General features: G+C 42.7%; 1 pseudogene; it reads right to left on the bottom strand.

The window, feature by feature from the left end:
- Positions 1–354: 354 nt before the first annotated feature.
- Positions 355–15,206, bottom strand: LOC147457778 (uncharacterized; annotated as a pseudogene).
- Positions 15,207–24,463: the final 9,257 nt, after the last annotated feature.

Below are 24,463 nucleotides of genomic sequence, written 5' to 3'. Positions count from 1 at the left end.
CCAAAATGGAGCGTCTTGTTGGTGGATATCTTGCTTGTCGTCTAATGTCATCATAAACATATCGCCCTCTATACATTGGATTACTAGCATCAAGAGTTTCTTTGGGCTTATCTCTTCGACAACCCTCCTTGCCACCGTCCTTGAAGAGTCCTATTTTGCATTAGGCAGGATGGTCTCCACTCACCATCATAAGCATCCAGCGTAATATATATGCATGTCTGTTTTCGTTCAGTTCCCATGCCAAATATTTTGTTGACATCATAGTTGTAGTGTACTTTTATTCCTGACATGAACAAGTCTTGCAATTCCTCCATAAAAAGGACGTAGAAAAGCACCAAATAGACCACTATTGTTTCAGGCTACTTTCTTGGAGCTAAATGGGAGGAACATTACTGGGAGTACACTAACATTGGAAGACTTGCCCATGTTCAAAATGTTTATCTCTACAACCCCACTATCTTTCTGTGTGGTGCAAGAGGATTGGAATCCATCCCAATGCAATAGAAGTGCCAGGTTACGGGGATCTCCCTGGAAAATTATTATTCCATATGAAAATAATCAAAAATTAAAAAAAAAGTAAATAAAAATAGCATTCCAATATTTCTAAAACCATACCTCAATCAATCTCTTATTAGAGACTACACGTCTGCGACAATCTCTACATACGAAAATATATTCTTGAGTCTTCTCATTCCACCCTTGTTGAATCTCTTGCGGACGGGATGAAGGAGGAAATGTTGTGTACACCTTTTTACACCCTGGGGTTGTACAAATAACTAGAAGCTCAAATGTGGCATGTGGGTCCCAAAAGTGCTGGACTATACGACATTTTGCACCATCCCAAAAATCATGGATAAACTCTGGTTGTTGTTGAGATGTAGAGAGAAAGAGAGAGAGACGAGACAAGAGACACACCATATACGCTCCCAAAGACTGATTCATATTGAGGACAAGATACAAATACATAGGTGAGACCAAGTTCAGTAGAGTGAGCCATATATAGCTCCAACACCCCCACTCAAACAAAGGTCTCTAGCTTTGGATGAAAAAACCCTTGGGGAATTCAAGGGAAAAACCCAAGCCCCTATACAATGTGAAATATGAACCAGCGGTGATGATGTGAAAGTGAATTGTGCATCTATGTACAAATATTCTAGTGACTTAGATATCACAAGGTGCAAATGTGGAGTGTGCATAGTGCATGGTACCTAAAAGATTACAATGTCATATGTACAAAGCTATTACAATAGAAAAGAAGCTAATCTAGAAAGAGTGAGGCCGAAGCAACTCCAAGCTCCGAGCGCAAGAGGATGAAACGTGACTCATTGAGGCCTTTGGTCAAAATGTCTGCAATCATCTGGTCACTTGGACAGTGTTCAACCATAATGGTTCCCTTGCGTACTTCATACCTGACATAATGATAATGGACAGCAATGTGCTTTGACTTATTATGTTGAACATAGTCTTTTGCAAGACTAATAGCACTTTGGTTGTCACACCGCAAGGGTGTGCTAGAAAGAGGAGAGTGACCAATATCAACCAGCATTTGTCGAAGCCAAATCAACTCACGAGCTGCAAGTGATGCCGCAACATATTCTGACTTAGTCGTAGAAACTGCAACACAACGTTGTTTCTTGCTGGTCCAAGAAACAAGACAACCATTTATAAAGAAGCAATTTCCACTAGTACGTAGATCGCATAGATAAATGTGAGCTTGCCCAGTTTGCATCTGTGTAACCCAAAAGAGAAAGAGATTGCATAGAATCCGATATGAGTTGTCGTCGATAGACTAAACCAAAATCTGTAGTTCCTTTCAAGTATTTCAATACACGCTTTGCAGCAGACCAATGCTTAAGAGAAGGACATACAAGATGTTGTCCAAGATAGTTAGCAGCAAACAGAATATCAGGACGAGTGTTCATGCCAACAAAATGAAGACATCCAATCAAGTTAGCATAAAGTTGATTTGTGACAAGTTGACCGCCATTGTCAGAAGTATTCTTCGTAGAGCTCGCAAGACAAGGTGTGTTGGCTGAATGTGCAGATTCCATACCAAATTTTTGAATAGTATCTGCAATAAACTTTGACTGTCGAAGGAATAAAATACCTTTTGTACGGTTCCGTTTGATTTGAATGCCAAGACAAGAGTGAATCTCTCCAAGATCCACCATATCGAATTCAGAAGACAATAACCTTTTCACTTGCTGAAGAAATCCCAAATCATTGGAAACAAGGATGGTATCATCCACATAAAGAGCAAGAATCACAAAACTGCTACCTTGGCGTTTTATGTATAAGTTGGGGTCTGACGAGCAAGAGATGAATCCTTTAGAGGTGAGAAAAAGATCAAATTTTGTATACCAGGCTCGCGAAGCTTGTTTGAGACTATATAGTGCCTTATGGAGTTGAGCAACAAGGTCTTCTTTACCTGTAATAACAAACCCTTCTGGTTGTTCCATATAAATTTCCTCTTCCAAGTCACCATTAAGAAAAGCAGTTCGCACATCCATTTGATGAGCTTCTAGATCAAATTGAACAGAAAATGCCAATAAAACTCGAACACTTGTAATGCGAACAATTGGTGAAATAGTCTCTTGGTAATCAACACCAGCTACTTGGGAGTAACCTTTTGCAACTAAACGTGCCTTGAACTTGTCAAAAGATCCATCTGCTTTTACTTTTGTTTTATACACCCACTTACATTTAATAGCTGTACGACCAGGAGGTAATTCAGTTAGTATACATGTACCTTTAGAGATAAGAGAATCGTACTATGCTTCCATAGCCTCTTGCCATTGATCCTTTTGTGGTGAAGAGATAGCTTCATCATAAGTAACGGGATCTTCAGAAGTAGAAAAAGCATTATCAGCAATATCGTCATCATAAACATGACATGAGCCATGTTCAAAATCAATAGGCAGATCAACAAAAATATCAATATCATCATTGGCAACATTTGGAATGGATGGTTGTGAGGAGGAAAGTTGCTATATAGGAAGAGTTTCATCTTCTGAAAGAAATGGAAAAGCCTGAAGCAATGATTTAGTATCATCAGAATCATCCATGGACCATGAGCCTCCCATAAGCTATTCGTTAAAAGTAGCATCACGATTCACAATTACTTTCTTGGAGGAAGGGTCATAGAATTTGTAGCCTTTGGAAGTGTCAGAATATCCAATAAAAATAATTTTAAGACCAGGAGCATCAAGCTTTGTTCGTGTTTCTTTGGGAACATGAATATAAGCAATACATCCAAAGGTTCGAAAATGAGATACAAAAGGAATGTCACCTGTCCATGCTGTGATGGGTATCTTACTAGAGGGTGTAGTAGTAAGAAGATGATTCTGAATAAATGTTGCTGTCAAAGTAGCTTCAGCCTAGAAAACACGCGATAAGCCAGAATGAATCAGCATACATCTTATAGCATTGAGAATAGTGCGATTCTTTCATTCAGCAACACCATTCTGTTGAGGCGAATATGGAATAGTGTGTTCATGATGAATTCCACTGTCAGCACAGTAACTCACAAACTCTCGAGAAACATATTCGCCTCCATTGTCACTACGAAGCTTCTTAAGGCGACGACCAGTTTGAAGTTCCGCAGCCTTGTGGAATTGTTTGAAAACAGATAAAGCTTCAGATTTTTGTCTAAGTAGAAATACAGTCGTATACCTTGAGAAATCATCAATGAAAGTAATGAAGTAGCGATATTGTGATCTCGAAGAAGGTAGAGGTCCACATATATTAGTATGAACAAGATCCAATATGTCATGAGAATGAGTTGTATTTGAAAAAGGAAAGGGTTTACGATTGTGTTTCCCAAGAGCACAAAATTCACAAATTCCCATATGGGGATGGGCTTTAAGATCCATGCCATGAACAAGATCATGACGTTGAAGATCAAGGAGTTTTGAGAAATCAGCATGAAAAAAACGGTGATGCCATACTTTGCAATCATGATCACCTGGAGCAGTGACAATATTTGCTACAGCATCGTTGAGAGAGAGTTAAAACAAATTACCGTTTCGAGGAGCAGTGGCTATAGTCTGTCCATCTTTCTCAATTCGGCATTTGGTATAATCAAATCCAACAAACCGACCAAGATCAACAAGTCTAGCAAATGAAAGAAGATTACGTTGAAGATTTGGTACATGTAATACTCCTCGCAAAATTCGAGTGGAAGAAGATAAGGTACCAAGATATAAGTCTCCAATACCCTTTACTTGACAAGTAGTATCATCAGCAAGATAAACAACACGTTGAACTGGCAGTGGATGATAGTTATGGAGCCACTTAGACTGATATGTCATATTTCCTGTAGCACCAGAATCGACAATAAAAAGTGATCCATCACGTACATGAAGTATTCTTTCTGGAGCAGCTGAACATAGGACGCAGCTTGTTTCTGGTACAATGTTGTTTCGATGTTCAGTAGCATATTCTCTATTCGGATCTGTGTCGAATCGACGCTTATAGCACATATGAGTGGGATGATCAGATCGTCCACAATATTCACAAGAAGAAGAAGAAGAGTCTCTAGATAAATGTGGTTGTTTTGTGGTAATATTGTGTTCTTCATCATATTGACATGCCCAACAATCATCTTCAGTATGGCCACTTCTGTTGCAGTAAGAACATTGCTTATTAGGAAATTTGAGACGAGAGAAAATATTACCGCGACGGCCACCTCTGCGGTTTCCTTGTTGAAATGGACGCCTTCGAGCATAAAAAGCACGTTCCATCTGTTGTGACTCAGTCTCCTCTTGTGAAATCATAGCTGTATCGTGACCAGCATTCCGACGTTCTTGACGTTGAGAGTATTCAATTAAAGACATGCAAGCTTGGTCGAAATCAAGACCATCTTTATTAGAGAGAATAGTAACAATGTTATCATAAGAAGAGTCCTTCACCGTATCAAGGAGAAGTGTAATCAGTTGCTTTTGTGGAACAGGATCACCGGCAGCAGCAAGTTGATTAATAATAGATTTGAAAGACTCAATATGTCCCGTGATGGCAGTAGCAACTTCATATTGTAACTTGTTAAGCAACCCTCTCAAATAAAGTATTTCTGTAACAGATTTCTTCTGAAAGTTTGCAATAAGGTACTTCCATATGTCATGGGAAGTAGGCAGTTCATACATATCAAGCAAAAGGGAATCAGTAAGAGCAGAAAGAATATACCGACAAGCTGCTTTATCACGTCGTTGCCAATCCGTATAGGCAACATTCCAATCTTCAAATATAGGTCCTTCAGTGATAAGCACGTTATCATTATCCGTATCAACAGGCTGAGGCGGACAAACACCATTTCCAAGAACAACATCGGAGAGTTCATCGCCTTCAAGAATTAACAACATCTTTGCTTTCCAGCCTGGAAATCCTTGACCTTGGAAAGGAGGAACAGAACGCTGGCCAGAAGGAAAGCCGTTGACGAGCATATTCATAGCCATATCTTGTTGCGAGAAGACGTATAAGATAAGATCGCAGAATCTGCACACCATATATGGTGAAGGTCGCAATTGAGAATGAGAGAGATATGAGTACTACGTTCTGTCAACGATAAATGTAAGAAGGATGCTCAAGGAACGTCCAAAGATGTGAGAGACGTCACCCAAAAAAGACAGGGTAAAGGAGACGTTAATAATAAACGAGTCCTCAAAATAGAGTGGCGTGAGACGCAAGATTGACGGCCACAATACGAATAGCAAAAAGCTAAATCTTCTCGAAAAAGTTAACGCCAAAATAAGAAAAATGATCGCGGACACTTCACGAAGAAGTAGGACGAAGAAAGCTGCGTCAAGCTCTATTGCAGTAAAAACAGCATAACTTTCTACTGCGAACTCCGATTGACGCAAACCTAGAACTCAAATCGAAGAGCTCGAGGAGACGAACAAGTTTTGGATGAAAAGTGCCATTGCGCTATGCTTCATTGCGCTTTTTCCGTTTCTCCAAAGAACAGCAAGAAAAATTGAGATGAAGTTCAGGGTGTCATTAACAAGAAAACGTAATCAACGATTAGATTGATTATAAATAAACGCCACATAAAACACTAATCATATTCTTCTTAACACAAAACAACCACAGTTAACAAGAATCAAATTTCAAAAATAAAATTTGTAACAATTTTGAATCTTACATGCGAATCGCATACACATACTATTGTCACCATGAATTGAATCGGCGCGTGATCGTTACCGCTCTGATACCATGTTGAGATCACTACAAGAGGTTATGTGCTCTTGTGACGCTCTTAGCGACGGAAATACACTGGGTTTTTATAACCCCCGGCGTCGCTATAAGCGTCGCTAAAAGCGTCGCTACGAGAGCGTCGCTATATGCGTCGCTATAGGCGTCGCTATAGACGTCGCTATATAGCGACGCTCATAGCGACGCCTATAGCGACGCTTATAGCGACGCTCCCACAGAAGAGTATAGCGACGCATATAGCGACGCTACAGAGCCATAAATAGCGACGCATATAGCGACGCCTGAGAGAATATTTTTTTGGTGGCAGGGCATTGAATGCCTGCCACCCATCAACCATATTGTACTTGATTCACTTTTTAAAAAAAGTGCAAAGGTAAATAATAGACCCAAAATAGTCACCCACAAGACGCATTGTTTGCAAAATTGACAATTGTACACATCATAGACAAACTGAATTGATTGGCAAATGTAATAATGACAATTGTACAACATCATAGGCATAAAGAATTGATTGGCAAAAGGAATTGCGGTGACAAATGTAATAATATACATGGTTCAAAAAGACGTATAAAATCCGTCTCATGATACATAAGCTATGAGAAACCCTAAACTAATGCTATCTAGCTACGGCTAAACTGACGTCGTCTAATCAGACGTCTCATCGCGTCCAAGCGGCGTATCTGTCGGATTCTGCAAAAAAAGACAATAAGACAGTTTTCAGTAAGTATAAACATATAACGACATTTATAAAACAATACAAAAAATAAAAAAGAGTAAACCCTAATACTAACCATGCCGCTGCGAGAACTGAGAATGTCCATCACGGCGTTTAAGCCCTTCCTGCCTGCGTACTCGCGCTCGTACGGTGTGGGATCACGTCCTGTCATCGACCACTGTCAAAACATACAAAGATTTCATTATGTTAGAACTAAAAAACTCATAAACCCTAAACTATCGAACATGCATAAAGAGCAATGTGAAAAGACTTACAAAATCGGCCTCAAATGATGCCCATCCACCGCTCCCCAAGTGGTGCGAGCTCCCTGCCTCTACTCGCGCTCTGGCTGCATCCTTTTGTTGCTTCCACTTGTCGGGATTCTCGCGCGCTGCTTTCTTCGCATTCTTCCAATCTTCTTTGGCCAGCCAATCTGGCCTATTCCACCCATTCTTGATTGCTTTTTGCACTTCGGAACGCTTGTGTTTGCAGTATTCGCGCATTCGAATCTTCATCAGGTCTTCATTGAAGCGCTGATCCCGTGTTGGAACGGGAAACTCATCATGAAGTATGCTGATGACTCTGTTTTTTAAATCACTTGGTACTTCACTCCATTTGTTTAGTATATAGTGTCTAAACAGCTGAGAGCAAAGACCACGCATGCGCGAGATCACCTTCTTGCCGTCATCATCCATGATGATGCCGCCGCTGATGTCGACGGAGTAAGGCAAGCCCTCTGGCCGGTGACGCGTGAACCTGGGTGTCCCGGCAGGGGTCTCTAGCGGCGTGTCGATGGGGGTACGGACGTCAGGTGTCTCCACCGGCGTCTGCGCCCCGAAGCGAGGAGTGTCGAGTGGGGTGGCGACTGGCGGAGTAGGTAGAGGTGTGTAGCTTCTAGGAACAGTCAGCCGTGCAAAACCTGGCGTAGACGGCGATGCTGTGGCTGGTGTGGGGGCGGGCAAAGAAGGGGAGGGTAAAGAGCCTCGTCGAACACGAGGCGGTGTGGAGGCATCGGTGGCGGAATCCCCACAACAACCGCCACCGCCACCACTAGAGCGCCGGTGTCTAGAAGAGTGTGACGCTCGTCTCGTCGACGCCGAAGCTTCGGAGCGCGCCGAATGCTCCGAAAGAGAGGGAGATGCGGATGGTGTAGGAACGCGCGATGATGCGCCAGAGCGATGACGCTCCACGTACCACTGTCTCTGCTGCGGTGACAAAGAAGAAAGAAACTCCTCATCATCCATACCTGCATTAAACACACGAATATTTAAACTTAATATTGAATGAATAGAGTAGACAATGACGCAAAGACCATTAAATACAATGACGTAATGACGCATATAAATACAATGACGCAATGAATCGAGTGGTAGAAGAGGCAAGTCGAAAACTCAGAATTTTCAATCAAAAGATGTGAGCGCGAGTAGAAAAGAGCGTTACACACCATGGAAGCTACTTAGAGAGCTAGAGCTTTTACAGCACGGAGCAAAATTGTTCAAATACAATATTTGTGGCTTTAAGAGATCTCTCTCTCATCCTCGCATAACTCAGCATAACTTCCTATATCTATATAGAGCTCTCCGTTTAAACACATATCCTCTGTTTCATTTTGTAGCTCCTCTGCATGCACCCCATATAGAGCAGTAGCATCTTGATGCTCGTCTGGCACCACCGCAGCGGCTTCTGATTGAGCATCTTCTCTGATCTCCTCCATTGATGTCGTTGTGATTGGCACATGGTAGCCTTCATACGTCCTTGCACTACGAGGGGCTACTCTATGACGTACCACCAGTTTGATGTAGACTTTGTAGGATGAAATACTACCTGCCAGAGCCACATAACTTACATGAGAGCTTTCAAGCACATAACTTGTAAAAGGGGGATGTTAACTATTTATATACTTACTTGTTCACAATGCTCGGGTAGTACGAAAGTCTCTTAGGTCAGTCCATTTCTTAGTAGAATCCACCTCAAGAAAACCAGACTCTCCTCTACGCACAGTAGCGTTTCGACCCTCCATGATTATCTTGAACCATTGCACGTCGAACAAGTCGACAAAAAATCCTCTGTAATCGATCCTCAAAATCTCTTGCAGCGTGCCGAAGTAAGTGAGTTCCGCCACCACGGGATCTGCATCAGAGGAACGTCGTCGACTAGACTGTTCAAATTTTGCCATGATTCCACAATCTTGAGTAAAACGCTTTTTGTCGATTCGTTCCACCCTAAAATGTCGACCTTTACACCATGCTGCTGTGTATGACTTATACTACAACGAACAAAGATTATGAGTGGCCGTTCAAACGTTTATAAATAAAGTCACTTGCTAGTCGTACATTGCAAACTTACCTTGGTCGCGCAACCCCGAGAGTACTCCCACTCTTCTTCAGTCACTTCGTCACCGCATTGTTGTGCGCTTTTCAATTGGTTGTGCAACCATCTTAAGCTCATGAAGGTTGGTAGGCTCTCCAGAACCGCTGGATAGTGCATCGGTGGTCGTCTTCCCCGTCTCCACTCGATTCGTGCCCTTTGTCGCTCTTGCTTTGCATCCTCATATTGTGAAATCCACTTTTGCATCACTGGATTGTGAAGCATGCAAAATCGGTTGATTTTAGCCTCTAGATCTTCCGTCATCTTCTTCTCAACACCGAGATTGCACATGACAATCCCAGATATGCGCTCATCATCTATGGATCCGTCTAACCACTCTCCAATGTACACTAGGGACTCTGATACCAACCAACCTTCTGCCATGCTACCCTCCGGACGTGCCTTTTGACGCACATATCCCTTAAGCGTTTTCATGAAACGCTCTAAGAAGAACATCCATCTGGAATGAACTGTGCCAGCTATTTCCACCTCATCAACTATGTGAATAAGCAGATGCACCTGAATGGTTAGCATTGTAGTAGGAAAATGTTTCTCAAACATGCACACAAGCTCCGCAGCATTTAGTTTGGCGAATGGTATGGAGTCTACGTCGATCTCCTTTTGTGAGATCCATTGCACCAGCTTTGCAAGTTTGTAGATTGTGTTACGGATGTCGAGAGACAAACATCCCTCAATGGCAACCGGTAAGATAAACTGTAAAGTATGTGCAGCAATGATATTAAAGTCCACATTTTATGCAATGATATTAAAGTCCACTATGAACGTACCTGACACATTTTATGCCAATCGTGTGACTTCAAACCGGTAAGCTTTCCTTCTTTAGTAAAACACGTTCGGAGCGAGTGCATTACGCCAGTGGGGGTCCGCAAAGATCGAATGGCCTCTTTTACTTTGCGTTCTTGGGCTCCTGTGAAAATCCATGGTGCTTTAGGAAGTTTTATCGATCCATCAGACGCTGTTTGCGGCCAATATTGCTCCATACGATCCACATTTCTAAGGTCAACTCTGGCTCCCAAAGTATCTTTCTTGCCGGTCAAATGGTCCCATAGTAGATTACCCACATTCTTGAATATGTGCATTGGATCGAGCAAGTGATTGATCACGAGTCGAGGCCAGTATGGTAACTCGTACCATAGAGATAGTCTCTTCATCCCTGGAGGCAATCCGTCATCGCACATCTCCTTCTGCTGTAACCATGCTTGTGCAGACATCCTTGGTGGCTCTCTTCCCAAAAAGCCGTCGCGTAACACATGATTCTCCGGAAGATACGCTTGATGACCTTCGTAGATTTGCTTCTTCAGTGAGGGTGCCCTACGTGCATTCAGTCTAGGTCCACATGTGACACATGCTCTGTATCCGCTTGTTTGAAGCCCTGCATGTATACACATGATAATAGATCAACTATGGGGAAAAACCAGATTTACAGTGTCTGAGAGAGGAGTGTCAATAGATCACCTGAGCATTCTGTTAGCCCGGGATAGTCATGCATGGTCCACATTAGAATACCTCTGATCAAAGCATTCCGTCGTCCTGTGTGTCGGCTCCTATCCACCACCTCTATGCCAATCCACAATTGTTGTAGCTCTTCCAATAGTGGACGAAGATACACATCCATATTCCCCACTTTATATCGCCCTGGCACAATCAAGCTTAGCCATAGGTGCCCCTTCTTCGTAGTCAACCACGGGGGAATGTTGTAGTTGACGATGACAAAGGGCCATACACTGTAAGATGTTGATCTTTGACCAAATGGATTTACGCCATCCATAGCCAGGCCTAAGCGCAAATTTCGAGCTTCCCTGGCAAAATCTGACCATGTTCCATCTATATGTTTCCAGGCTGCGCAATCTGCAGGAATTCGTAGCACACCATCCGAAGATTTATTCTCCTCGTGCCATGATGCTAGGGCGGCCATGGACTTACATTCGAAGAAATGCTTGATGCGAGGAAGCAAAGGAAAATGTCGCAAAACCTTTTGTGGAATTTTTGTCCCGTGGAGATCTACTCGATATCTTTCGGAATCACATTTCGGACACTTCTCCATGTCTGTGTATTCCCCTCTGAAAAGAATGCAGTCATTAGGACAAGCGTGGATAGAATTGTAATCCATCCCCAAGTTTCGCAAAATCTTTCTTGCTTCATCTCGGGAATCTGGCATCACATTGTCAGCTGGTAGAATGTGCTCTTTCAGCAATCTACACAACATAAAAATATGATACAGTCGTGTAAAAATCTATCAGATCATTATACACCATGAGTTCTATTAAAGTAAACTAATTGTAATAGATCACCTGAAAAGCGCTGTGACGCTAGTGTCACTCCATCCAAACTTTGCCTGCATGTTGAGAAGAACCAGGAGTGCTTTCAATCTAGACATACGTGCTCCATTATACAATGATGTATCGGCTTCACTTTTCATATCATCATAGATAAGCCTTTCTGAATCCATGATCGTCTCGATCATTTCATCAATCTCGGGCTCAAACATTGCCTCGTTGGGAATGTGCTCTGCATGATCATCCCCCGAGCTGTCAGAGGCTACATCTTGTGGCCTCACATATGCTGCTTGACCAAAGCGCCTGCGAACACGTCTATTGGGTTGCAAGATTGCTGCTTGTTGGCCAGCGTCAGAGTCCGACGAGTTATAATTGGCAACAACTCGATCTATAATAGATGGATCGAACTCGCCAAATTCACGAACGTGCTGCAAAGAAACACGTCTTGTCCGTCGCACAGCATGCTTGCATTGATTACAAGGACATAAGACCCTCGTTGAGAGATAGGTGTTTCGGTTGGACGGTCCCACATCCTCGTCGCTACTCATAATGAGGATAAAAAACTTATAACCTAGACAACAAATTTAATATTCTATTGGCATTCTTCGTCTTATCTCTCTCTCTCTCTCTCTCTCTCTCTCTCTCTCTCTCTCTCTCTCTCTCTCTTTACCTCACATTCTCTAGTCATGTCCAATCCCCGCACACCTCGGTCTAGAGGTGCACGGAGATCAGAACCACCGGGTTATAATCTCGTCTTTATTGGTCAATACCTATATTTGTGGGTACAAGAAATCTAGACACCCACGTCTACATGATACTGCATGTAGTGGACAAAATCCCTTTGCCTCTTCTCTAGCTGTAGCACTTCACTTCATCTTAACATCTTTTCACAGTAGATCTTTTCACTGTTCGTCTAACTCTAAACCCTAAACCGTAAGTAATTCTTGCGTGGACTCGATCTAACGTAAATAAGCGTAAATCTAAATAAACGTAAATCTAACTAAAAATAAAGCTAAATCTAATTTAACGTAAGTCTAATGACTAGAGGTTGTCTAGATGGTCATTGTGTCGGGGATGTAGTGACTCTTGCCGCCCTGAAGATCCACCTTCTTCCCTATCTTCTGAAGACATTTCACCAGTACTTTTGGATCGACGGAGCCCACTATGAGTGAAGGCAGCAATACCCTATATTCCATTGAGGGCTTTCTTCACCCGCTTCATGCAGGCATCGCAGTTTATGGAGACCCGCATCTAATCTAATATAACATAAATCTAAATCTAGCTTAAATAAATGTAAATCTAGTTAAAAATAAACCTAAATCTAATTTAATGTAAGTCTACATATAACCTAATTTTTAACGTCTTTTAAAATAGTTTCCTACGACGTTATAACTCTCTTCTTCCTGTGTGTGTGCGCGTGTGTGGATGTGTGTGCCAATAAAAAGAGATAAATGGTATAACCTTTCTATCACCCATGCCAAGTATGATAGATTGATTATGCCATTTCTCTCTTGAATAATAGGTCTTCAGTTCAACTCCTCGTCGGCTAGATCTTTAGGTCTTTTAATTTTAATTAGTTTCCTACGACGCTCCCTTAGTTTCTCTTTCTTTCTCTCTCAATGTGTGTGCGTTTTTTTGGATCGTATGCATGTTTTCTTTCTCTTTTCCTCTCTCAATGTGTGCGTTTTTGTTTATGCATGTTCTCTCTCTCTTTTCCTCTCTCAATGCGTGCGTTTTTTGTTTATGCATGCTCTCTCTCTCTTTTTCTCTCTCAATGTGTGTGTGCATTCTTTGTTTATGTATGTGTGTGCGTTTTTGCACTCTCTCTCTCTCTCTCTCTCTCTCTCTCTCTCAAAAACACTATATGTGTGTGTGTATGTGTGTGTGTGTGAGAGAGAGAGCGAGGGAGAGAGAAAGAGAGGAAGGGAACATGAGAATGAGGAGAGGGAAGGAGCATACCTGTCTCTCCTTCCTCTCCTCGTGTGTGTGTGTGTGTGTGTGTGTGTGTGTGTGTGTGTGTGTGTAAAAGAAAAAGAGAGAGAGAGAGAGAGAGAGAGAGAGAGAGAGAGTGAGGGAGAGCGTTACCTGCTCTTTGCTTGAGGGCGTCGAAAAACTCAGATCTGAGATCTGAGTTTTTGGGCGCGCTCGGTTATTTTTTTTACCCCAGCTGGCGTCGCTATGAGCGTCGCTATAAGCGTCGCAAATTTACAAAGAAATTTGCGACGCTCATAGCGACGCTTATAGCGACGATCATAGCGACGCCGGGAATTTTTTTTTTGAGCGTCGCTGTGTGAGCGTCGCTAATGTGAAGAGCCTCTTGTAGTGGATGTAGAGAGAAAGAGAGAGAGACGAGACAAGAGACACACCATATACGCTCCCAAAGACTGATTCATATTGAGGACAAGATGCAAATATATAGGTGAGACCAAGTTCAGTAGAGTGAGCCATATATAGCTCCAACAGTTGTAGTTCAGGTGGCTTTCCTAACCACTTGTCTTGGTTTCTCCACATGGAGAGCATGCCATGACACAAAGACTTGCTCTTCAACATAAGCTCAATCTGTCTTCCGATTGGGAGATAATCAAAGGCTAGTGTCTCCTTGGGAGGCTTTTGACAACTTGGGCACCTTTCACAACATGCCAAGCAATCACGCTTCGCTTTGCTTTTTCTACTATTAGTGATGCATGCACAAATCTCCACTCTACATCCTTCATAGTTGTCCTCCTTTGTTTGGGTGTAGGAGCTCTGGCTCATGGCGATTCCCTTCTTCACCCATGCAGACTCTATATCAAAGAGGTTGTACCATACCAAGCCCTTGAAATAGCGATTGCAATTGCTCCCAGCAAGCAGGCACTCTATAGTTTCCAAACAAAAAACCATCCCAATCATGTTCAAGTCGAACCAAGATTTTGTTTAGGCTTTGATCCTCCCTACTGGAGTCATGCTTGCCTATTTTTTCCCCACCCATGTCACCAAATAGTAGACGAAGCATTTCGTCTTGACCACTAATGGAAACCTGATATTCATCCCATAATGTCTGGAATTGAATGATCTTTGATAAAATTGTAATTCCAAGCGGTGAATGATCTGGACATCTGGGTTGTTGGCAGTCTTCATCTGCTCCAGTTGTACTTGCCGATCTCACCTCTATGCCCTCTTCAAAGCCCTCTTCCACATTCAAAGAAGCATCTGATGGTTCCATGTCTGGTATATTGTCATCAAAGTGTCTTACCTCCACACCATCTCGATTTACAAACCCAATCTCACTTGCTAGATTGCCTGAAACACTCCTTAGTTGTGCATGCCTGAAAAAAGGTCGTTTTCCCAACATATTTTCCACCCTGGCAAAATGCAGAACATGTACACCACATTCTTCATGTGCTGTCATTGTCGGATGCACTCTGGAGAGGTGGTGTACTATCAAACTCATTCACATTAGGTGATTGACCTTGAAGGGCTTCTAAATTTCTGTTGTAATGGACATCTGGGTGAACTTTATGGAGTGCCTCCTGTTTTCTATGTTGAAAAAAGGTGCTTCTGCTCAGCATTTGATATCCTTCCAATGTAAATGCACATTTATACGTGCATGCACACTTGAAAGTCTTGGAGGTGGAAGCCATGTATGCAGGTATCACCTAAATGTCATGAACCATGGTTACACGGACTATATGACTCAAAAAAACACTTTTGCACATGATGCTAGTGGCAAAGGTTGTAGTACCATATACACTAAGTCAGAGATACAAATTAGATAGCACAGTGCATTCAAAAACTATTATATTAATAACTTGCGTGTGTCAATATGCAAATGACCCACTCAAAGGTGGCAAAAGGACTGTATGTCTGCCATAGTAATACTTTGCAAGAAAACTAGAGCAATGGACTGCATGTACATGACGCTAGTGTCAAAGGTTGTAGTCCCAAGTACTACAAGTCGCATATACACGTTGTTGGATCTTTTAACATAGATGCTTTTAATCACCTAAATGTCGTGAGCCATGATTACATGGACTATAGTGGCCTATAAACCACATTAATACATGATCCTAGTGTGGACCACTATAGTGCCACATACTTTAAATCGCAGATACAAATTAGATAAAACTTTGCATCTTTCTACAACTTCACTAATTAGAGAGCGACATACATTAAAAGACTAATCTGAATACGCTTGTTGGATCTTTTAATATAGATGATGTATACATTCATGCAAGACACAATTTCTTGCTCCGAACGAGGCTTTTAATTATAGCAAGCCTATCACTTAAAATCCTAGGAGATATAGAATTTACATCATGAAGATCTACTTTGTAATAATCAACTGGATTTAAGGTTTCCTTCAAAAGCACTAAAGCCATATTCTCGGGCCACCAACTGGTGTCATCTATAAATATTCTTGAAATGCGTATCGGTGGCCTTTCTCTCCCAAAGACATAGAATTGTTTCTCTGGCGAAACGATCATCCCTTCAAGATGACATGCTATCTCAGCAACTAGTTCTTCTACTACTTCCTGTCCAGCCATAACCTACATATGCATGTTTACAAGAACAAGCACCGTTAATAACATGCGGTGTCAATATGCAAATGACCCACTCAAAGGCGGCAGTAGGATGAATGTCCGTACTTACTCTTAGCGAAGTCTAAGCATAGCCTAAATCTCTTAAAAAGTTATGTGTATGCCATGGCTAAACGTCGCTCTCATCTGAAGAATATTTAATTTTTAAAAACGTTCAAATTTAAAAAAATGATCATCTTTGATTTGCTTTTCGAGTTACCTAGCCGTCTAGATGCTTATAAATTACATTCCTTTTTGCTTTGTATACAAGAGACACAAGCGTTGGTGTATGTCTTTGTGCATGTGAGATCCGCAACAAGCAACCCTAAAAAAAAAGGCACATGGATGACTTTCTGAAACTAAGTTTTTTTTTTTACAATCACATTGATTGAATTTAATGCTATTGGCATATGTGTGTGCGCATACGTGAATTTATTTGAATTTCTATGTGAGGATGATATGCAAACGAAGTACGTGAGTGCAAAGAAGAGAGCCATGGTTCAATTAATTAAGTAGATAGTGAAGTTGTAGTTACCTGACAAAAATAAAGCGCAGAGTAGTTAGTCTTGGCCGATGAAACACCTCGCCAACGGTCGAACCTCGAGAATCCTCGACGTTTTCCTCAATTCGAAAAATACATGCACAATGCAGTAGGTCGCCTCTCTGTGTAGAAAAAACTGAACTTCAATGAGAACAATATAATATATTGGGTATCCTTCACACCAAAATCCATAAAACTTCACACTAAAAATCAAAACCTTCATGATCAGGAATTTTTAGATGGTGTGCATTACCAAGATTGAATTGTGTGTAGATACTCTTTCAGAATCTAGGATCCGATCCCAGAATTTCCAGATAATCAACGTCTTTGAGCTGGTGTTTCTGCTATTGCACACGTAGTCAGCCTTCCCAATTAGGACGCCGCTGTTGATTACAGCTTCCCTTCGGTCTATTGCCGCAGCACTCTTACAGAGGGTGATCGGCCACTCCTGCTTTCCAGCTCCACCCCGTTACAGCGTTGCACAGCTCTGATCCGTAGTCTCTCCAGCTCGCCACTGCAACACAGCTAGCAGCTCGCGCCCTTAATTAACAGCTTGAGATCACGCCTTTAACAGCTTAATGAGATGCCCACTACAGCGCGCCTTAATTGGCAAGAGCCCGTGTACTCCCCTCAGGAATTTCCAGTCCTCGATGTGACTTGCAAGCTTTTTAACTCCAACCTGAGGTGCAGTGCAATGTAGCGCCCACTTCTCTGCCTCAGCCTTCCAACCAAAGAGTCTACTCCCCTGATCTTCTGATCTGAGCTGCGCGCCTTGCTTCCTCTGACCGACAAGGTGACCCCTCTTATTTAATATGGCCAAAAATCTGGAGGAGCTGCAGACGGTCGAGCAATAGAGCTATAAGATAAGGCGCTCGATACCTGCTGCAGATCAAGACATCGAACTGGATACCAGCTGCAGCTGCAAGCGCAACATGAAGCGGGAGCTCACTCGACTGAATGAGCGTAGCGTAGCATGAAGCGGGAGCTCACTCTGAATGAGCGGTGACAGCAGATGAGCTCGAGCTGGGCTTGGATCAGATCAGCAGGTACATTTGCGGCCCGCCTTGTAACTAGAGCTCTAGAGAGCAGGTCAGTTTGCGCGCCAAAATTTAAGGTAATTAGGTAGCTAGGTACTCCAGTAACGCCTCTATTAGGGTTGGTGTAATCCCGCCTACTAAATTTTTAGAGTAACCTCTAAACTTTTGAAATAGTTCCAAGGTGAGTTAAGCTACGCAATCGAGACAAATTTTTCGCACTAGGGTAAAATTTTCCAAGTCAAACGAAAACGTCAAAAATATTTCTTGTTATGCATGGATGTGAGCGTGTGCGAGCTCAGGCGTGTTTGCGCATGCCCGCTTGTGCATGCGTGTGTGTGTGTGTGTGTTTCCTCGATCTTTGAGGTCTAACCATCTCCAAATGTTATACTAACCGCGCGTCTCCAAATTTTTGAGTTCAAATGTTATACTAACTGTCTCCAAAAGGCAAAAATGACAGATTAGGCCAAACTGATGCAATCTTGGTAGATCCGATACAATGTATAGGTACAAAAATAGAATGATTTGGCGCAAAATTGTATGAAGTAAATAAAAGGCGAGAATGATGATCATCATCCTCGTTCTCAATGTCTCAAAAAAAATGCTATATTAAACGTCTTCAAAAGGCCAAAATGACATACGAGACCAAATCGATGCAATCTTGGTGGATCTGATACAATGTACAGGTACAAAAATGGAAAGGTCTATTGTAGCATTTTTGAAATCTTTGACATTCCAAATTAGGACACATATGACTATAGATAAATATATGACTTAGTGTAACGCATCTCTCAACACTCTCTCGGTGTTGAAGACTTGTGTCATAATCGCGAGCAAGAGAGAGAGAGAGAGGGAGAGAGAGAGAGAGGGGGGGCGGGGGGAGATTACCATGGAATTAAAGCACTCTTCTCTAAAACACTTGTATCCCAAGTTTCTATCTACATAGGCAAGTACGTACTCGTTGAAAGTTGGAATTAAAGTATGTCCTACCCATCCCTAATGAGCGTCATTACCTTGCTCCTAATCTAGCATAACATTGTATCCACCAAATGAGAGAGAGAGAGAGAGAGAGAGAGAGAGAGAGAGAGAGAGAGAGAGGGAGAGATGTATAGAATGTCACCTGTGGTCCAAACTTTGAAACCTATAAGTGGCATATTTTGTGTATACACAGAGGGACTCTCTCTCTCTCTCTCTCTCTCTCTCTCTCTCTCTCTCTCTCTCTCACAGGAGATGGCTAGTGTGCTCCGTACACTATGGATCATGTCTTTCACTCATTGTTGTTTGAGTCTCTCTCTCTCTCTCTCACACACACACACACACACACACCATGCTGCAACTGATGACGAATACCTCTCTCTCTCTCTCTCTCTCTCTGAATTATGTCACTTAATTGCAAACCTTTATGTGAGGTAGAATTAAAGTATGTTCTACCCATCGCGAGAGAGAGAGAGAGAGAGAGAGAGAGAGAGAGAGAGAGAGAGAGAGAGAGAGAGAGAGAGATGGATAGATTGAATTATTGTCCTCAAAGGTTAAGCATCCTGCATTCAAGTAACGGTGATTGTTTGATGTCCAAACTCTCAAACGTAGATCACGGAGAATTGTTACATGTTCCATTCTTGGGAACGGAAATATAATACCCATCTTTGTATATTTGAAACTCTCTCCACATAGAAAAGGTATGCACTTGCTTAGATGTACCTATATGCTAATTAAATTGAGGGTGTATGACATCAATCATGAGGACAATGGACACACTTCTATAGGTGAACTTCAAATGGAAAGTACAATTTGCCCAACACTGTCTTGGTTATATGTCCAGATCCCCATATAGTTGATCTAACCATCCCATCAACAATTGCCTCTTGAGGAAGATGGGACACATTTCTATAGGTGAACTTCAGATGGAAACCACAATTTGCCCAACATCGTCTTAGTTATCCAGATCCCCATATGGTTGATCTGACCATCCCCGTCAATAATTGCCTCTTTAATCATCCGATCTAACTCATAAATGTTACTTAGCTTCTCCCCAAGGTTGTTTACTTAGCTACAGACGTGGAGTTTTTGTGGTGATCCAACCTTTGTCGTATTCTTATGTGAACCACCTAGAAGGTGCTGACGGGGGCAAAGCGAACCCCGAACCCCGACAGCCTCTAAAACACCGGGGACCGAATGGCACGCCTCGAGCCTGTCATGGTAAAGCAAACAGGGGGCACCACCTAGCTTCAGCGGCTAGGACGCAAACAACACACCACCATAACAAAGTTTTCATCCAAGAGAGATGGATGCTTGGGAGTAATGATGAAGAGGAAAGGGAATGAGATCAAGAGAGAGAGAGAGAGAGAGAGAGAGAGAGAGAGAGAGTGAAGGAGGGGGTATAGCGGCTTAGTACTTAGGCACCACAAAAGGATGGAGAATCCGCACACCCTTCACACATACACAAGTTCACTCCAAACACAAGACTAGGTGGCGATTCCACACAACTCACATGGGCAAAACATTGCAAGAAAACATACTCACAAAACCTCAAGCTTTATTTAGAGAATAAGGCGATGAAATGGGGAGCATAGGGTAGGGGAATGAGAAGGGAGAGCGTGGTAGAGCACATGGCAGATAGGTGGGAGTTGATGGCGAAGACTCGCACGAGGGTTATGGCCATCATCCTTCATTTAGTTTCCCTTCATCTTCAATAGCCCAAGGGTGTAGAGGTCATGCTCAAGACGAGCATGGTGATTGAGGTGATGGTGATGGTGTGGGTGTGTGTGTGTGCACTAGGCACACACAGTGCATAGTGTACTTTTTTGTGATGGTGTGTGTCCTTAGTGTGATGGTGACCCCTCTTTATATAGGGGAGGAGGGGGCAGGAATTCTAGAATTTAGAAATGAAGAAATCATTATCTACATGGGCCATGTGACTGTGGGCCCCACTTGTCTGGCTGTGTGTATATGTGCCAGAACAGCAGTCTCATGAGAGAGAGACTAAGAGAGAGAGATGGGTGGATGAAAAAAAGTGAGAGGTGACATGGATAATAAAGTAATTACAAGAGGGGAGAGAGGGGAGTGTGTTCAGAGGTGAATCTATGTGCAGATGTGTGTGAACACAAGAAAAATCAGGTAACCATCGGGTGGGGATGGGTCTGTGGGCACCTTTTCTAGTGAAATTGAGTGTGTGTGAGTGTGGGGGAGGTTATTTAGCTACAAGACAAGAGACATGGCTCCCTTTAGAGAGAGAGGGGGGTATTTGGGTCATGGGATATGATAGGAGAGAGAAAGAGGGGGTGGGGTATACTATTTTGGAAGATAGGGTAAGTTGCATGTGAGTTAGGGTGCATTATTGGTGAGTTATAATGCATTATTGGTGAGAGGTGGGGTAGCTTGAGGGCAGAGAGAAAGGAGAAAGGACAAGGGGAAGAGAGAGGGGGTTGACCTTTTGAGTGGAGGAGAGGAAAAGGGACACACGGCGGGGCAACAGTGCAGACAAAAGGAGGCAAGGTGGGGATGGGCTACCCCGCAGGCATGAGGTTGCCTATTTTACCTTTCTTATATATTTACATAATCATACTTTATTTTTTTCTTACTTTTTCCAATGCCTTTTATCACTCCCTCCATAAGAGGGGGTTTTCATGGGGTGGGGACGAGAGAAGAGGGGTATGGGAGCTTGGCTTGTGAAAAGCCCCCATCATTAGCCCTCCCCTTTTGGCTAGAGGCATTCATGTCTCTAGCTCATCTGTTTGATCATTATCGTCGGAGGTGGCGGCTGATGGTGTGTCCTCATTTGGAATGTCAATTGGTGGAGCCTGGTCAAATCGAAGAAAATAAGGTTTAAGTCGCCAACCATTTACCCTGGTTTTATGAAGTTTTCCATTAGCCTCCATAAGCTGGTAGCTTCCATTGGCATACTTTTTCTTGATGATGAAAGGGCCTTCCCATCGGAGCAGGAGTTTCTTATCCTTGCGCGTGTCGAAGCGATTGTCATAGCGGAGCACCAACATTCCTTTCTTCAATTCTTTTTTCCGGAGATGCTCGTTAAAGCTAAGCCGTCTATGCTCTGCTTGTGCTGCATAATAATTTATTGCTTCTTCTCTGTCCAGCTGCAGTCTTTCCAAGTTGATGATGTGATCTCTCAAATGCATGTTGGGTTGTTGAAGTTCGCTTGCCATTACTCTGAGACTTTGTAGTTGCACTTCAATGGGTAAGATTGCTTCCTTACCAAATACTAGATGATACGGTGTGAATCCCAAGGATGTACGAAATGAAGTTCTGTAGGCCCATAAAGCTGGTAGTAGATACTTATCCCAGTCTCCGGGATGATTGTTTACGTGCTTGGTAATAATTTTAGAAACCGTTCCATTTACCTTTTCAACTAGGCCATTACATTGAGGGTAATATGGTGAAGAGTGCCTCCTTGTAATTCCCAGTTTCTGCATTAATTCTCCTACCAAGTCTGCTCTGAAACCTGGCCCTCTATCAGAGATGATCTCTAAAGGTGTGCCAAACCTACAGCATATGTGCTCGTAGATAAATTTAGCTACCTCTACCGCTGTGATTCTAGTGGTGGCTGTAGCCTCTGCCCATCTAGGCATGTAGTCGACCCCCATGATAATGTAGAATTTTCCTGAGTTGGCCCTAGGTAATGAACCAATGGCATCGATACCCCATTTTTCAAATGGGCCGTATGAGAGAATAGGTGTCTGTGGTTCAGGCATAAGTGATCTAGTGCCGGCCTTTTGACACAACTTACATTTTTTGCACCAGTGGTGTACATCACGGTTGAGGCTAGGCCATATGAAGCCCGCCTGCAAGATTTTCCTACTTGTTATGTCTAGGGCAAAGTGACCACCACAAACCCCGTCGTGACAACTAGCAATTACTCCCGTGATTTCCTGAGAGAGAGGGACCTTCCTGAGTATTTGGTCCTTACCCTTACAGTACAAACCGTCATTGATGAGTTGATACCTTGTGGCCTTCCGCGTCAGCCATTGCTTCTGTCCCTTTGTTAAATCTGATGGGCATTCCCCTGTTTCCAAAAAATGCATGATGTCACGCAAGGCATCACTTCCTTGAAATAGAGGGAGCTTTAGTTTTATTGCTCCAACCACCACTTCCTGTAGTCTTTCACTTGCTAGGGCATCTGCTTCTTGGTTTTGAGCCCTTGGGATATGGTGTATTTGAACTTCTTCAAACTTACCCAACAAGGTTTTTACACCACTTAAGTGAGTCCTTAAACTAGGATTCTTGCATGTCCATGCTGCATTTACTTGCCTTACCAGAAGTAGAGGATCCCCAAATACATTAAGGCGTTGTACACCTTGTGAGACGCACCATTGTAGACCCTTGGTTAGTGTTGCATACTCAGCTTCATTGTTAGAATGTGAATCTAACAATTGTCCCAATGAAAATACCTTTGTCCCTTTGTCATCAAAGACCACTATGCATGCAGTTGCTTTGTCGGACGCTCTCTTGTAGGCTCCATCAAAGTAGAGAGAGTATGCTCCTTCTACCATCGGTGGTACTGGAGGTAATCGGACTTCTCCTTCCTTAGATTGCTTCTCCTTCCCTTCAAAGACTTGGTAGGTCATGAGTCCCCCCAAACTTGCCCTTGTCGTGCTTTCTACCTATACCGTGTAGTCAAACTCTTGCAGACAAACTAGCCATTTAGTAATTCTAGCAGACACATCCATGTGTTGTACAACATAGGGAAATATTTCATCCGTGGTTAGAATCACAAATTGCTTAGGCAGCAAATATGACCTAAACTTTGTAGTTGCAAATCTAAGAGCTAGGACTAAGTGTTCCACATGGGTGAAACCTTTCTCTCCTGCTGTCATCATTCGACTAGAGAAGTAGATTGGCCTCATGAAAGATGTCGTCGTATCCTTTTGGAGTAGCATAGCCCCCAATGAGTCATCACCAACACTTGAGGTGACATAGAATTTTTCATCCCACTTAGGTGGTGAGATAGTTGGCAGAGTGGCTAAGACCTCCTTTACCTTGTTGTAGTGATGTTCGCTTTCCTCGTCCCAAGTGAAAGTTGATCTTTGAGTGAGTTGTTGCAGTGGTAGAACAAGTTGTGATAGTAGATGTATGAATCTACTTAAGTACCTCACCTTCTGTAGAAAAGAGACTAGTTGACGTGTGGTCGTTGGTGAAGGTAGGGCTATGAGTGCAGACACCTTACTTGGGTCGGCATTGATAGCTTTTGCTGAAATTTCATGGCCTAGTAGAATGACTTTACTCTCTCCAATGTGGCATTTATCCACATTTAATTGCACACCTAGGCTCTGCAACCTGGCCAAACCTTCAGTTACCTTTTCTAAATGTGAAATACGGGAGCTATATATACAAAAATCATCAATGAACACTCTTATGGATGTTCCAAAGAACGGTTGAAAAACATATGTGACATATCTTTGGAATGTGGAAGGTGTATTTGTGAGACCAAATGGCATAACCCTGTATGCAAAACAACCCCATGGCGTGATAAAAGTGGTTTTTAGGTGATCTTCCAAGGCTATGCGTATTTGAAAGTATCCAGAATAACCATCACAGACGGTATAGCATTCAAAACCCGCTACTTCATTCAGAATTTCCTCCAAGAAAGGGAGAGGAAAGTGGTCTCTCTTTGTAGCTGCATTTAGTGGTTTGTAGTCAACACAGACCCTCCACTTACAATTATTTTTAGGCGTCACCACTACGGGTGACACCCATTCTGAGTTTTCTACAGGATAGATGAATCCCGCCTCCAG

This window comes from Adiantum capillus-veneris, chromosome 5 (assembly GCF_014529385.1).
Source record: "Adiantum capillus-veneris isolate H3 chromosome 5, ASM1452938v2, whole genome shotgun sequence".
NCBI lineage: Eukaryota > Viridiplantae > Streptophyta > Polypodiopsida > Polypodiales > Pteridaceae > Adiantum > Adiantum capillus-veneris.
Note: the sequence above shows the minus strand (reverse complement) of the source record. Positions and strands in the feature narration are given on the sequence as shown.